Raw genomic sequence first — 16,504 nt, 5'->3', positions numbered from 1 at the left:
TCACATTACAATGACATGTATACAGGGGAGAATGAAGAACTGGGCCATTTTGCAATCACTCTACCATAGGACATATGTAAATATGCTTTATATACTATAAACTGCCACACCACAGAGTCCCTGACTAAAATCCATTCTTACCGAAAACACCAGCACTGCTACCAATCCAAGGACAGCTCGTTTTCATTGCTGTCATCTCTTCTAGCTGAGCTTGTAGAAAAGAGCTAGACAGAGCCATGTAATAAGGATCAGTATATCAGGATTTTTGCATGTGGTCTGAATTCAGATGAGATTTTCCCCTATGCCCTTACACAGAGACTTTACACTTATATTCTATTAAATTAGAAATTCTTCAAGAGTTAAAAATCAAGGGGAAAAATTTCTAGACTTCATGTTATTTATTCTCGGCCTTTCTGTAATTGTATATTCCATCTCTTTTGTTATTGGGGTATCATGTTTCTTCCTAAAGCAAAACCCCAAAGTCATAGTTTAAAATGCTTTAAAATCACACTCTGTAGGTCCCTAAGAGACATAGTCTGGGAGGGCATCAAAGGAACATCAGCATTTACATTAATCTTTTTGGCACCAGGGACCGGGTTCATGCAAAACAATTTTTCCACAGACAGCAGGGGCAGGGGGTGGATGTGTCAGGGGCGGCGGAGCTCTGTGGCCGGTTTCCTAGCAGGCCCTGGACAGGTATTGGTCAGCATCTGGGGGGTTAGGGACCGCAGCATTAAGGCATGAAATTTAATATGATTTAGGAAAAAAAGCTGCTGTAACTCAAAACTGCAGAGATTATCTTTTCTGTCTCAGAAATATTAATTTGTATTTTTTAAGTCCCCTATGACCCACATCCAGATGAGCCTGCAAGAGGATGTCAACCCTTTATCACGACATCAAATAACCTCTGTAGGCCAGTTGTTCTCAACTCTGGCTGGCTTCATACAAAAATCACCTGGGCAGCTTTTAAAACTCCCCATGCCCAAGTCATACCCCAGGATGATTCAGTCAGAATCACTGGAAACAAGACACAACATCAGCATTTTTTCAAGCTCCCCAAATGATTCCAATGTGCCCACGAGACTGAGAACCACTGCATGGGGCCCTTACCTACCTGCCTGTAAAAGGAGGCTTTGTACTAGATTACAACTCTATTTCTCTCTTAGAATTGCTAGCAAAATAGTTTGGTTCTTTTTCCTTAAACTCTTTTCAAGCAGTGTATGGTAGAAAGAACTTCTGGAGTCAGAGTTGCAGTTAAATCCCTAGTCAGTTACTTATTAGCCACATGACTTGAATGGAACAAGTTACTTAACATACTTAGCCTCTCTGATACTTAATTTGCTCCCAAGTCAAATGATATAATAATCCCTACTACATAGGGTGCTATAAAGTATATAAAATGCCCTGGAGTAGACAGTAAGTACCCATTTCTTTTCCCCTAAGGATCAAGCAGTTTGGCATCCTCAGGTGGCCTGCTGTTGACCAAGGAAAGAGAAGGAAGGATACTTGATGTGTACTACATGGGTCTGTAAACAGTGATGGAGCCTAGTTGTCTGGTTTTACATGCATCATGTACTAATCCTGCTACTATTAATAATTCCCTTGCGACAAAATATCACTATATATCTGCTTGGTGCGGCCCACCCCACTGGGGGTCTAAATGTCACTTGCTCTTTGTCCAAACACATCAATGATGGGTCTTTCTTTCTTTTTCTCCATCAGCCCAACAGGCCTGATACAGATCGGGGATGGGGAAGAGGCCATACGGGGAAGCCTGGCCAAGGACCCAGCCAGCCTCCCTCTGCACCCAATCTGCTTGCCACAAAAACAAGGAACCAAAAACGACCGCAGAGAAAGGCAATGTCACTACTACAGCTACAGGGCAGCAAATAATCTCTGGATAGTGGAATTGTTTTCTTTGCTAATCATAAGTCTCCTGGACAGGTCTGCACATATACTTCTGCACAAAGGAATATCATTAAATTGCTATGGCTTTTTAAGCAGCCTGTCACCGCAAAGCAAATGAGCCTTTGTTTTTAGTCCCTACATTGGTAACAAATAAGAGATAAATTTAGATTTTCCCAAAATATTTTTAAATGATTAAACCTGTGTTCTTTGTTCTGACTCATTTTCCAATTACTAAAAAAGCTTTGTAAATTAAGGTTGATTGAACAGAAGCAAAACAAAAATTTAAAAAAAAAATTGTGTTGATAAATATATTCAATCAAATGCCATACAGGCCAAACATTTAAATACTAATTTCAAAATGACCAGTCTCTGTGGAAATTTGTCTGTTCTAAGCAGTCCCTAACCCCACAAGTTTGGACAGGTCATGGCTGCCCTATCTTGGACCCGACTCGTAAAAGCTGTCTTCAATTCTATAACAGCATGGAAAAGTCTACACTCCTCGTGGTGATTACTTATGTGTTGGCACTTTCAGCTTTCCTAGTCTTCATTTTATTTCTTATTAAAGTCAAGGATTTATTTCAACTAGTACATTTGGGTTCCATGGCAAGGGAATACCCAGCCAAAATGTAAGCCTGTACAAAATGGGATGGTTTTGATCAAAAGTAGTTAGTTGTTAGTGAATGTTGTGTTTCACATTGATCTTATATCTCAGTGAAATTGGCACGTATCACCACTTAGATATTGTATATCTATTTGTTTATATGTTTATTGAGCATCTCCTCCTTCTTAGAGATCTGCAAACTATGGCACATGGGCCAAATCAGGCCCACCATCTGTTTTGTAAATAAAATGTTCATTGATGAACATAGTCACACCCGTTCATTACTGTATTGTCTGTGACTCCTTTCCCACTGCAACAGCAGAGTTGAATAGTATTTATGACAGACTGGTCTGCAAAGCCAAAAATATTTACTATCTGACCCATTACAGAAAAAGTTTGCCAACCCCTGTTCTAGACTCTAGGCTTCATAAGAACAGGGCCTTTGCTATAAACTCACTGACCTGCACATAGTAAGGATTCATTCAATAAACCTTCATAATAAATAAGTTATGTTAAATAAGTTAATCATCTCAGCCACAAAGCTACTTTTCTGGTGCAGGTCTTTAGGAAAAGGAAAAGCAGACATTTGTGCCTTATTTATAAATAAGCTGAGAAGATCCTGAAGGTGGACGGAACCCTAATTTTTCATCTGAGGGAACTGAGGCCCAGTAAGCTGAAGTGATTCTCCCATCTCCCAAGGTTAGCCCAAGGAGAGCAAAGGACTACTCCAGGAGCAGATTTGTTTTCCCTTTTAATGAGGCATTTTATAAAGTCAGCCTATTCCCGGGAGGGCCAAGGGTTTGAACATAACATGCATGCAATAATAATTACACTTGTCTGGAACTTTCAATTAGGATTTATTCCCCAAAGTTCTTAAAATGCTCACCACTCTAATACATTTTCATAAGTTTGCTTAGGGAATGATATGCATGCATTAAAGTACACAAAGTACAGCTTTAGAACAAACTTTGTTAATTAAACACCCAGAGAAAGTTCCAGTGCACACTCAGTGATTACTCCGTCTACCACCTATCTGTTGGTCAAAAATTTCTCCAGATCTGATATCTCAAAGTGTTGGTTTGAATTTTAAGGCAACCACCTATCCCCCAAAGTACAAGAGAGAGAATAATTTGATTCTGCCAAGTCATACTAAACAGAAGACAAGGATTGACCAGCACAGCTTAGTTTTTCTGTCTCTCATCGGTACTGGCAGAAAAAGAAATGCTGGCTGATTTGGCATCTCCAATGCACTAAGGCAATTTTTCTTATGTCATGATTTATTTTCCCTCAGAAAGTTCTTTGTAATTCAGTCCCATACAGAAAGGGTCAGAGATAGAAATAAATCAAGGAACAGATGCATGTTAGGACTGCAAGCCCTGAAACCCTCAGTTGCAGCTCATTTTGCTCATCAAACATAGGTGAGGCCCCACATCGGTGATGGGCACTGGAAGAAATGAAGAGGCCCTGGACACTGTCCCTGGGCCCCAGAAAGAACCACGCTTCACACCCGAGAGAGACAAGGAAGCGGTCAGCACCACAAGGCGCAGTTATAGCACCCGTGAGTCAGGAGTGCAGGGGAGGATGCCCAAGGGACACACAGGCCAGACTGTCCTGACACTGGAGTTAAGAGTTAGCCATATGAAAAAAAGAGGAGAAAAACCTTCATGAACAATGAAGTTACATGCTCAAAGACAAAGAGGGAGAGAAAACAGGACATAGTTGAGAGAGTGAAAATATTTCCATATGTCTGGAGTCTTAAGTGGGAGGTAAGCCCGGAACAGAAGGCTGAGGCCTTTAAACTTTGGCAACATATGCCCTGCAGCAAGCATTTGCTCTAAGCCCAGTCTGTCCTGAGTTCTGGGCCAGGAACCAAGAAATGCCATTTAGGTTAAAAAAAAAAAAAAAAAAGTTCCCTAGAGTTTAATTTTCTGTAGAACAGGGACCTCAGTGGTCTTCTGGCTCTAATCTTCCATCTAATGCAGAAATCTGATTCCAATACCCTAAATTGAAGATGTTCTGGTCTTATTAGAAAGTTCTTTATGTTGAATTGGAAACTGCCTCCCTCTAACTTCTTTTTGACTTCAATAAGACATTAGCCAGCAACTTTCCCCAAAGAAAGGTCCAAATCATAGTAAACAGAGCCCAAAGATCATATTTCAAAATTTATATGGTCTAAACTTGATCAACCCAGTGTTCAATATACCAGGAACAACATTTCAAAATGCAGTTTATTTCTGTCTCCCCAAGAGACCTACGCCACGCCATTCAAAAGTCTTCTGAATCAGGACACATCTCCTAGGGAGCCTAGGCAGCTGGAGCCTGAATTTCTGAACCCAAAAAAACAAAAAAGGCCAGAGAAGCAAGAAAAAAAACAGATCCTGAAAAAACCAAAATATAGAATCCAAACCTTAAAGCTCCCTAGGTAGGAGCTAAAGAGAGAAAGACCAGGAGGAAGCACAGTCATGATGCAGTGGTTCAGCTTTATGACTCAGATCCATAAGCCATCAGGGAAGCTTTGTATAACATGACAGAGACAACCCTAAGAACATTTTATGTTACGTACAAGAAGGAGATACATGCAATCCCTGAGTCAGAAAATATAATGTTACTCAGTTGCACAGAGAAGGCAGAATTACTCAGATCCTATTTTGCTTTCCTCTTTGTCACTACAAAAAATGATGCTGACTCTGCAGACAGCAGAACACACATTGTCAACAAAGAGTGGAAGCCAGGGATGGATGAAAAGACAGTAAGATCTTGTAACAGCTGCTTTATGGGAGTTCAAGGCCCTGACCCCAGATTAATTGATTCCAAGACATTGAAAGAATCTGCAGATGCTATCAGAGCCCCAGTGCTGCAAATCTGTGTGAAATTATAGACAACAAGGGCAGAGGCAAAGAGCGAGGCTACTACCGTCTTAGTTATCAAAAAAAGAAGTAACTGCATTCTGTGAAAATGGGAAATTATAGACTGAGACGCTGTAGTACTAACAGACAAACAAAAGCAGCTTAGAACGTAGCAGTGGGAGGGAGAGGAGCAGGGAGCCATGACTAACACACACAAGTAGTTGACAGTGGGGGCACACGAGGCATGGATGGGAACCAACTGTGTTCAGCACGCCAGGCACCGTTCTAAGCACTTAACCCTCAGACCAACCCTAAAAGGGCACATGTTTATTATTACTCCCATTTTACAGATGAGACAACCGAGGCACAAACCTCAAGCCTTAAGATTGCACAGTTAGTAACTGACAGAGCCAGAATTTGAACCACTATAGAGTGCTGCCTCCCCAAGGAGTCCAAAGGTTTGTGTCAAGGTGACCTTTAAGAAGGAAGCAGAAATTGGACAGAGTTGAAGAATTAATAACAATTGGAGGCTGAGACTGAGCCAGGAATTGGTGAGGCATGTGGAGGCCATGAAGGAGAAGCTCCTTGCTGGAGCTCAGGGGACATGCTGAGGACATACAGGAGTATGGGGGAAACATGAGGCCAGACTCAGAGCACCTCAAATGGAAAAAAGAGGAGCTTGGCTTTCAGTTCCATTCTCAGGTGCTTTATTGATTCATTTAAGCCTTTCAAATTTGTTCCTTGCTCCCAAGATCTCTCTTCTTATCTTACTTAAGGCACTTTTGATTGCAAGTAACATAAATCTGTTCAAACATGTACATACAAAAAATTGCTGAGAAAGGGGAAATTTATTGGGAAAATCCAAGGTCAGGAAGAGCAGCTGAGCCTCACAAGGGCCTTGAACTCAGGGCTCTGTGTCAAGAGATGAAGCCCTGTGAACTTTTAGTTGACTGTGTTAATGCATTCTGTTATCTAGAAAACAGTAAGACCCAGGAAAGCTCAAGTTACATGTGTATGTATCTTGTCTCTCCATCTAGACAAGTATTTTCCAACTTATTCTACAATGACCCACAGTAAGAAATACATTTTCCATCACAATCCAGTCTGCACATGTATGTCTAATCATAAGCAGCATTTTATTACCAATAGCATACAGCCTAGGTCCTCACTCAAAAAACACTTGTTGTCTGGCTGCTTGATCTGTTGACTGGTGGCTATACTGACTTCCCAGTATCTTAGAATAAAATAATCATAAAAATTCAGAGAAAATAAGCTGCAGAGATTCCCTTGTCCAGTGACTTCCAATTTTTTTTTTAACAAATGACCCTTTTTTCCAAATGAAATCTTAGTTGAAGGCCAGTGTATAAAGCACAGGGTCATAAATTCACTTACACTATACTCAGTGCAAAGAAGACATAATTTCTTTGTTTTCCATAGTTGGTCTGAATTTTTATAGCCCAACAAACCCACCCACCCCCTACACACAACACATATACACAGATACTTCACACAGGGTAGATGGGGTAGGAAATGGGAAAAGATGAAAATCATGATATATTAATATTTCAATCCAGTAAATAGTGTCATTTTGACTAGGTCAGAAAGGTTTTCTCCTGCTTCCCAAGGCCTCTCCAAAACAGTCCCTGTATGTACGGGAAGTACACGTGGTCTTATGGCATTAGGGTTGGGATGGTGAGCAGAGAAGCCCCTACTCTCCACCCGTGCTAGTTCTCGGGTGTATACTAGCCTGGATCCACACAAGGTGTGGTTGGTTGGCCCTGCGACCCCACCCTGGGCATTCTACTGGCTTCCACTGCTGATGTCTATGTCAGATGTAACTCACAGACTATTACCTCTTGACCTGTTCAGGGCTAGGGTCCTCCCTTCTATCACGGCCCCACTTCAGCTCTCACCAAGCCCTGCAGTTTGGCAGTAACTCCTCTATAGTCCTGATCCCACCCTACAGTGTCCCATCCTGCAGCCTCAGCCACCAGGACACCACATCCTCTCCTACCATGGTGACCCCCTCTGGCATGTTTCCCAGACAGGCTCCCTAGAGAAAGGTCCTTGCCACTCTGTAAGAGAGCCAAAGGCAGGCCTCACTCTGTCTAACCAATGGCCACTCCGGCTTGCTGTGGATACACCACAAGGTAGGCTCCCAGGGCCTGAATAAGAAGCAGCACAAAAGCCCAGTTTCCCTCAATCACTAACTTGCTTCCCCTTTGTGGCTTCAGCCAGCAAGGACAACAAGGAGCTCTGTACCTCACCGTGGCCTTCCCAGTCCTCTGTCACCCCTCCTCTTCCCACAACGCCTCAGGCAGAAAGGGGTGGGGGTTCTTCTTCGTCTTCCTCTTTGGTTAGAACATTGCCCTATTCTTCCCTCCCCTCTTCCTCTAGGGTTGTAAGGGCGCAGAGAGAGAGAGAAAGAGAGGAAGGGTGCTTAGGGAGTGGGGAGAGAAAGAAAGAGAGGCCAGTTTTAGGCTCATAGGGGACCTAAATTCAAAGGTATCTCAAAAATATAGTACCCATTTCACTTAAAACAAAGGAAAATGGGGCTCCTTCAGTTGAAGCCAGGGTAAGGGACTCAGAACCCCATCTGCTTGTTGGGGTCTCCCTTGCTCTTCTCAGAGCCCCTAAAGAACTTCTAAGGAATCCTGGTCATTTATTGAAACACATTTGGAAAACCACTGATAAAGTCTACAGGAACATTCTCCAGTGGAATTTTCTCTGATGGTAGAAATATTTTATATCTATACTGTCCATTATGGCAGCCACGAGCCACATGTGGTTACCAAGCACTTGAAATGTGGCTACTGCAACTGAGGAATTGAGTTTTTTATTTTAATTAATTTAAGTGACTACCATATTGAATAGTGCAGCCTAGCCCATTGATTTTACAAATAGGACCCTGAGGCCCAATATCATTCCACATGCTTGTGACAGAGTTAGCATGAAGACCCAGGTTCCATGTTCCCTGACGCTTTCTTCCTCAGTTGTCATGCCTAGGTCACTGTCTAGCCCAGTGCCTACCTGGCTGCTTCTGACTTTAATGAAGTACGCCAGGACTCGGTTACAACATGCACTATTGTACACACAACTCAGTTTGATTTCAATTTTTTTTTTTTAAGAAAGTAGCTTGACCCCATTAGAACCTCAGCCCCAGGAGCAAAGACCTAAAGAATGCCACTGTAAAAATTCCACAATAGTATGGTCTCAGCTATAACAACATCTGGAGGAGTGGCCCCCACAGATACAGTATTTTGAGTTTTCATAAGTACAAGTGAAGCTCTTCATCTAAAACGTGCCTTCCTGAGATGGCTTGAGGACCACAGCAAAACAGGACAACTTAATGAAAGGACATTAGGTTAGGGCAGATGGGAGCAGGAAAAGGCTTTCAATTAACCAGCTGTGCTCTCTTGGGTGAGGCCTTTGCCTGTACTGGGCCTCAGTTTCATTTTCTATTAAACGTGACCTGCAATTCTTCCTTCTCCCTTCTTTCAAGGATTTTATGAAGATAAATCAGCAAAATGCATAAAATGCCCCATGATCCTAGGAAGAAAGGCACTCTATAAATTTTCTAACGTCTCATTATTAAACACAAAAACCAAGTTTTCTTGAATGTAAAATAGTTAAAATTAAGCATCTTATATCACCTTATACCAAAAATTATTACACCATTAACCATAGGGCTATGCTGGTGTCCCTTTTAACTAGCAATTCCATCCTGGAGTCATACTTTTACTGTTATTTAAAAGGAGAACAATGATTCAAAATGACAGAAGCCAAATTTCTTTGCTAACTCCCATTGTAGGAAGTAAGTGAAACCATTGGATTTTAAGAGGATGCATTTATAATGTGTGCAGATACTGACGTGACAGCTAATAAGTTGAAAAGCTTAAAGGAAGTTAAGTGTGGTATAAGATTTCAGGAAACCTCAAATGTAAACTCAAATAATTCCTGTTGCCTTCAGTTTTTGCCTTGTACAGCAAAAACAATAATGATGACACTCTGTCCTATTGTAACCACAGATGAAACTCCACAAACACAGCTTTGAGGCAGCCTAGTCCCACCCAAATAACACCCCTTTGGGCAATGTACACACCTGTGTGAGCCCTCAGGCTGGGATGAAGGTGACAATTGGCATAGTAGTAGAATAATGGAATCAATCACTTCCTCTTTTGCCCTCCCATGTCATTCTGCTCCTGACTCCCATTTTATCACTTGCCATATTGTATTTAGTAATTTAGTTTTTATTCCATGCCCCTACAAGACAGTGTGCTCCTCGAAGGTGGGGCCCTGTCTTATTTGTATCTGAATCCTGAAGGCAGAGCCCAGCACGTGATAGGCAATTGACAAGTTAATGCTGCCTTTTGTGATCACTAGTCCACTGGGAACCAATACTCCGAACTCCAGCTCTGTGCACACAATTGATCTTGGCTCAGAATTTATTCCAATTTATAAATAAGGTCTGATTCCAAAGTTACAACCAAGCTTCAGTCTCAATAATAGGGAAATACTGCATGTTAACTAAAACAGAAAATCCCAGACAGTTTCTTCCCTGGCCATGAAACAGAGGATACTTGCCTTGGGTGGTTGGTTTGTAACATCAACAAGAACAGCACCTGTTTACACTAGCACCCCAATATTCATCAGCATCATCTCCTTCCACATCTGAGATTGAATCCAGAAGTATCCAGATTAGTTGTATCCAGTTTGGAGCCTGAATTCACGTATATGAGCTTTCAGAGTGAATTAGATGCAGGTTTCTTAGAAGAAAAGAAAACCCTGAACTGAAGACATAAATTCCAATAATAATCTGCCTTTCAGCCATAGAATGTGAGTCCCAATAGGGAATTTAGGGATTATCTGATCCACGCCCTCGTTTTGTCAATGAAGTGACTTGGCCAATGCCACCCTGCTATGTGGCAGCAGAACAAGGACTAGAACTTGGGTCTCTACACTCCCAGACCAGCATGGTGACCACTGGCCTGATATGCCCAAGACTGAGGGGATTCTCAGGCAATGGAACTTTTTGTTTTTAAAGAAGAACCAGCTCAGGAAAACTGTCTCTGTTTGCCTGGGACTGAGATGTTTTCCAGGATACAGAACTTTTGTGCTAAAACAGGGCAAGTCTCAAACTGGGGACTGGCGGATCACCCTAAGTCCAGTGCTCTCTTCAGCACATAAATCTGCCCCTTTTATCAATCTGATAAAATGTTACTGGTTCTGCCTCAAATATTGAATCCCAGCAAGAGCCCAGTGATAAGAAATAGTTTGACAGTAGCTGCATTGCTGCATCCCCTCTAAGAAGGATAAAATTCTATCCATTAATTATAACACATAAATGATCAAAAGTAGAGCCTCAAGAATCACTGTGAATTTTAAAAAACAATTTTGGGGCCTTTAAATAATTAAATGTTAAAAAATTTCAAGAGGAAGAAAATGAAGATCATGAAAATGAGCATTATGAAGCCAGTCCTCTTTAAGTTCCAAACTATTATTCTCTGTCCAAACTAATCAAGTTGTTGCTGCTAAGAAGAGAAGGCTGTGGAAGGCTCACAGAGTTATGCTGATTTATTATCCTGAGAGTCATTTCAGAAGGCAACCATTACTCATGAGACACTCCTCTGACTCAGTAATTAGCCCACAATTCCTGTGATTCCGGGGAAGATTTCAGAGTCTGTATTTAAAACTCTTTTAGCATTTCCCACAAAAGAGAGCTGGAACTGATATTTCAAGTTCTTTGAGGGGACTTGGGATTCTGGATCCATGATATCTCCAATCATAATAAATTTAGTGTCTTCCCTTCAACTTCAATCAGCAACCTCACAAAACCAGGTTATCAGGGCTATTTGGCAAGAAAGTGTTGCTGGATTGGACCAATCCCAATAACCATGAAGAGATAGACTAATGAACCAGACACTTTGTTGGGCACTTCGTACATAGACACTCATATCCTTGCAACTGTTCTACAAGGCAATTGTCATTATCCTGAGTTTACAAGTGAGGAGGCTGAAGCTCGGCCCACTCACTGGCTCCAAGCCCACAGGCTAGTGAGTGGCAGAGCCAGCTGGAGTCAGAATATCTCCAGGCCATGAGTTGGCCTCCCCCCGACATACTCCCCCAGAGAAGCTGCTCAGTTCCCATGTTCTGAGAAGGTGGGGTTTGTATAGGATAACATGTATCACATTGTACATATGAAGACAAGTCTCACGGCAAAAAAAAAAAAAATGTCAAACTGCCCTACTAAAAGGAAAAAAAAAAAATTCACCTTACAATTAAAGAAAGAAAAGGCTAACATATTTGTCAAAACCCTATATGTTAGTTAAAAAAATGAATGAACCAATTAAGGTATTTTTCCTTGCTACAAACTAGGAAACACAATAATCTTGAGCTTGGTCTGCTAAATAAAAATCTCTTCCCCAATTATGGGGGACATATGTCCCCCAAAATGTCCCTATAGTCCCAAGAGACAAAGAACAAGTTCCTACAGCCCAAGGGATGAAATCTCTTGCCCTACTGAAAGTGGTTCCCTGGAGATTTATACTTTCAAGGGAAATATAAGAGATAATGAATTATAACTCACCAAATGACAAGAATGGAAACCTGGAATATGTGCTTTCCTGAAAACAACTCCAGGAAACCTTTGGCATCCCTCCTCTTTTATTTTCTCCCTTCAAAAACAAAACAAAATGAAACCAAAGAAACTTCTCGTAATTTCAGCTGGAAAACGAACACTCCAGATTGCTCTCCCTCCCAAGGATGAGGATAATCTGATTTACTGCCTTCTTCCCCAGTTTAAATCAGTAAAGAACATCAAGTGCAAGTTCTAGATGTTTTAAAAGACAAATTTACTATTGAAAAGGGCAATGCTGCAAGCAGCCAAAGGTTTTAATGCCCCAGCTATTAATAAGTCCCCTTGAGTCTCTGACGCTTTTACAGCAACAGCATCCAAATAGAAAGTCTTCAGTCCCTTGGGAATGAGCACTGTGAGTTGCCAACCCAGGGTTCTTGTCCTGTTAAATTTTCTGTGTGTGCATTTGGCAGGTGTTTCTGCCTCCTTTGTCCCTGCAGGGCTCTGGGGAAGGCCCTCTCTGTCTTTCAGTATCTCACTCTCTGCAGTGGGTCCCCTGGTGGAGAAAAGTCCTTTGAGAAAGCCAGGAAGCACATCCAGAATTCCTGCAAATTCTACCATTTTGTAGAGAAATTACATGACTATTTTTAAAAAAAAAAGGTTTGAGACTCACAAATTCGAAGTCATCGGATTTTCTTACAGGACAAAATTGAAAGCAGGGCAGTGGAGGGAGATTTCATGTACTCTAAATGATTAGATATGCAGAGTTTTACCAAAATATCACTTAAAAATGATTCTTCTGCTTCTGAAAGGGCTCACATAAAAGCTCTTAAAAAGCAGTTTTCCCCAGTCCATTCCAAACACAATTAACATCATGATGCAGTTAAAACAAGACACTTCAGGAATCTGAGTCTTACAATGGAATATTGTACTTCTATAAACCTCAAAAGGTTTGCACCAAGCCTGAAAGTCCCTTGTGTATGGGAACTCCTCTGACCCCAATGACCAGGGAGAAGGGGCCTGTGTATCTCTGAGGACGGGCCGGGGAGGCAGGTGAGCAGCTCCCATTTCTCTGTGTGGCACCAGCTGCTTCTCCACCTCAAACCCCAGGGCACTGGCTGATAAGTTTCTCGTTCCTTCTTTGCCAGCTTATCCCCTAGTTTATTTGCAGTTCCCCTCAAGGTGGGCAGAGGAAATGGAACAAGATAAAATCAAAGCAATCATCACTGCTGCTTTTGAACAGCTCTGATGAAAGACTTACTACATGAGAGAGGCTGTGGTTACTGCTATCTACAACAAGGATTTAGGATTATACGTGAATTTCAATTATCCATGCTAAACCTATCTCTCTCTAGCCTCACTGCTGCTAAGTCTTCAAAAAAGATAACCTGCTCCCTTCAGAGTCATGATCTCCGACACTCTCAGCCATTCTCTCTCCGCTTACTTAGGAAAACAGCTGAATCACTGGCTTGTTTTCCAGGCAAAAGGACAATGGGGTTGCAAATTTCCTAAGCCCTGTGAGCTCATCCCTTCCATTCCATCCTAACCAAATGGTGGTTCTCACCTCTTTCTTTGTCCACAAAGGAAGGACACTTTTTCTTTCAAGCACCTTATTAACTTTCCCATCATTCTTTGTCACTAAGGAGTCACTCCCCAGCGATGGAACTAGCACTTCTCCAATAAATAGTCTGAGCTGGGGACAGCTGGGGCTTTCTGGAACCATGCAGAGCCAGGATTCTTCTATTAAGAGGCTGGACCAAATGACCATCAATTATTCTTTGTCCTCCTCTCTGCATTGACAATCAGCCCCTTATTCAGATCCAGCAGCTTACAATTGCCTTTCCAAGGAGTTGTCTAGGTCCACATCTGACAACATGAAAAGCAAGATGTGGAGAGAGAGCCCAGATCCCTCTCCCAGATGCCAGGAGCACTAGCCTGGGAGTCAGAAATCGACACTGATGTTTGTTAAGCAGTGAGACAAAAATCTGAACTCAAGTCTGTTTGGCTCTACACTCCATGATTTTAACCACAATTATCCTGCTGCTTCTATTAATAACATGCTAATGTTATTACACACAAACTGCATGCTGGGTGCTTGATTGGGCATTGCTATGCCCAATTTTTATTGTTAGGGCAACTGACTTAGGTAAGTACCAATAAATGGTAGTACCATCATTTGAGCTCAGTTCTGTCAGACTCCAAAGCCATCTGTGGCACCATTCAAAAGTCCAAGGAACAGAGGTAGGTTGGAGTGGGTGAAGGGGAACTAGATTGCAAACAGCACCCAGGGCTAGGAAGGCTTTGTGTTGGCTGAGCCAGGAGAGAATGGGGACAATGGCAGCCTCATAGTGGTAGCAGCTGCAGGTGGAGCATGGATTAGCAGTGCTCCTGTGCCCTGTGATGGGCCTTCGGGCCACCATGAAGCAAAGGGGCACTCCACACCCTGAAGGGGCCGCAGTGGGAAGGCACTAGGGCAGACCCAGTTGGAACCAATAGCCAAGACTCTGACTAGGCAGCAGCCTGAGGCCAGGAGGAGGGTGCAAGCAAAGCCAGAGAGGCAGCTCTCTTGGAGCACACGGGGCATGTGGTATGCAGAGAAGGTTGGTGAGGCACCCGACAGCACCACCAGCAGCCACAAGGCGGGGGCTCTAAACTTCCTAGTATTCAAAGTCTACCTCCAACACAACATAAACCAGTGAGTCCAGTTAAAAGCAGAAGCTGGAAGAAAAGGAAAGTGTCAAGACCCAGGAAATCTGTGTAGGAGCTCAAACTAAGGAGGCTCTTGACAAGAACTCAACCACCAACTCCCCAACAGCAGCCATGGCCCAAGAGAAAGAGGCTCCCTGGCCCCAGGGTCAGGCCCAGGTGGTCTCCAGGCAGGCAAGCATGCCAGTAAGCTGGGTCTAACTTAGAACTTAGAACCTGATGAGTTACCAAGAAGCTTCAAAATAAGGGGATTCCTTTACTCAGCCATTAATTTTTAAAGGTCACTACCTTGCCTAAAATGGAGACTTTTTTAAATATTTTTATTTCAGCATATTAGGGGGGTACAAATGTTTAGGTTACATATATTGCCTTTGCCCTGCCCGAGTCAGAGCTTCAAGTGTGACCATCCTCCAGACAGTGCGCACAGCACCCATTAGGTCTGTATATACCTATCCCCTCCTCCCCTGTCCCACCTGCCTGACACCCGATGAATGTTACTACCATATATGCATGTAAGTGTTGATCAATTAATACCAATTTGATGGTAAGTATATACGGTGCTTGTTTTTCCATTCTTGTGATGCTTCACTTAGTAGAATGGGCTCCAGCTCCACCCAGGATAATACAAGAGGTGCTAGATCACTATTATTTTTTGTGGCTGAGTAGAACTCCATGGTATACATATACCACATTTTATTAATCCACTCATGTATTGATGGGCACTTGGGTTGTTTCCACATCTTTGCAATTGTGAATTGTGCTGCTATAAACATTCGAGTGCAGATGTCTTTTTTATAGAATGTCTTTTTTTCGTTTGGGTAGATGCCCGGTAATGGGATTGCTGGATCAAACAGTTGTTCTACTTTTAGCTCTTTGAGGTATCTCCATATTACTTACCACAGAGGTTGTACTAGTTTGCAGTCCCACCAGCAGTGTATGAGTGTTCCTACCTCTCCATATCCACACCAACATTTATTGTTTTGGGACTTTTTGATAAAGGCCATTCTCACTGGAGTTAAATGACATTTCATTATGGTTTTGATTTGCATTTCCCTGATTATTAGAGATGTTGAGCATTTTTTCGTATGTTTATTGGCCATTAGTCTGTCTTTTTTTGAAAAGTTTCTGTGCATGTCCTTTGCCCACTTTTTAATGGGGTTGTTTGATTTTTTTTTTCTTGCTGACTTTCCTGAGTTCTATATATATTCTAGTTATCAGCCCTTTATCGGATGTATAGCATGGGAATATTTTCTACCATTCTGTATATTGTCTGTTTGCTCTCGTGACAGTTTCTTTGGCTGTGCAGAAGCTTTTTAATTTGATCAGTCCCATTTATTTATTTTGTGGTTTCAGCAATTGCCTTTGGGATCATCTTCATAAATTCTATAAGAGTTTTTCCAACATTTTCTTCTAGAATTCTTATAGTTTCATGCCCTAGGTTTAAGTCTACTATGCACTGTGAGTTGATTTTTGTGACAGGTGAGAAGTGTGGGTCCTGTTTCAGTCTTCTACATGTGGCTATGCAGTTTTCCCAGCACCATTTACTGAATAAAGATTCTTTTCCTGAGTGTATGTTTTTGTCTGCTTTGTCAAAGATTAGATGGCTATATGAGGATGGTTTTATATCTGGGTTCTCAGTTCTGTTCCATTGGTCTATGTCTCTGTTCTTGTGCTAATATGAATTTAAATACCAAATTATACATAAAAGTCTCTCTGGGCTGCAAAGGAGAATAGTGTGGAATGTTCAACTCACTCTTTTTGCCAAAAATCACATTATTAATGGTGATGTGTATAAAGTACTATGATACATGATCTAGAGCCCAGGACACCAGCACTGTCTGGGAATAAGCCAGAGGGAAACTTGTGCTT

Source organism: Eulemur rufifrons, chromosome 19 (genome assembly GCF_041146395.1).
Source record: "Eulemur rufifrons isolate Redbay chromosome 19, OSU_ERuf_1, whole genome shotgun sequence".
NCBI lineage: Eukaryota > Metazoa > Chordata > Mammalia > Primates > Lemuridae > Eulemur > Eulemur rufifrons.
Note: the sequence above shows the minus strand (reverse complement) of the source record.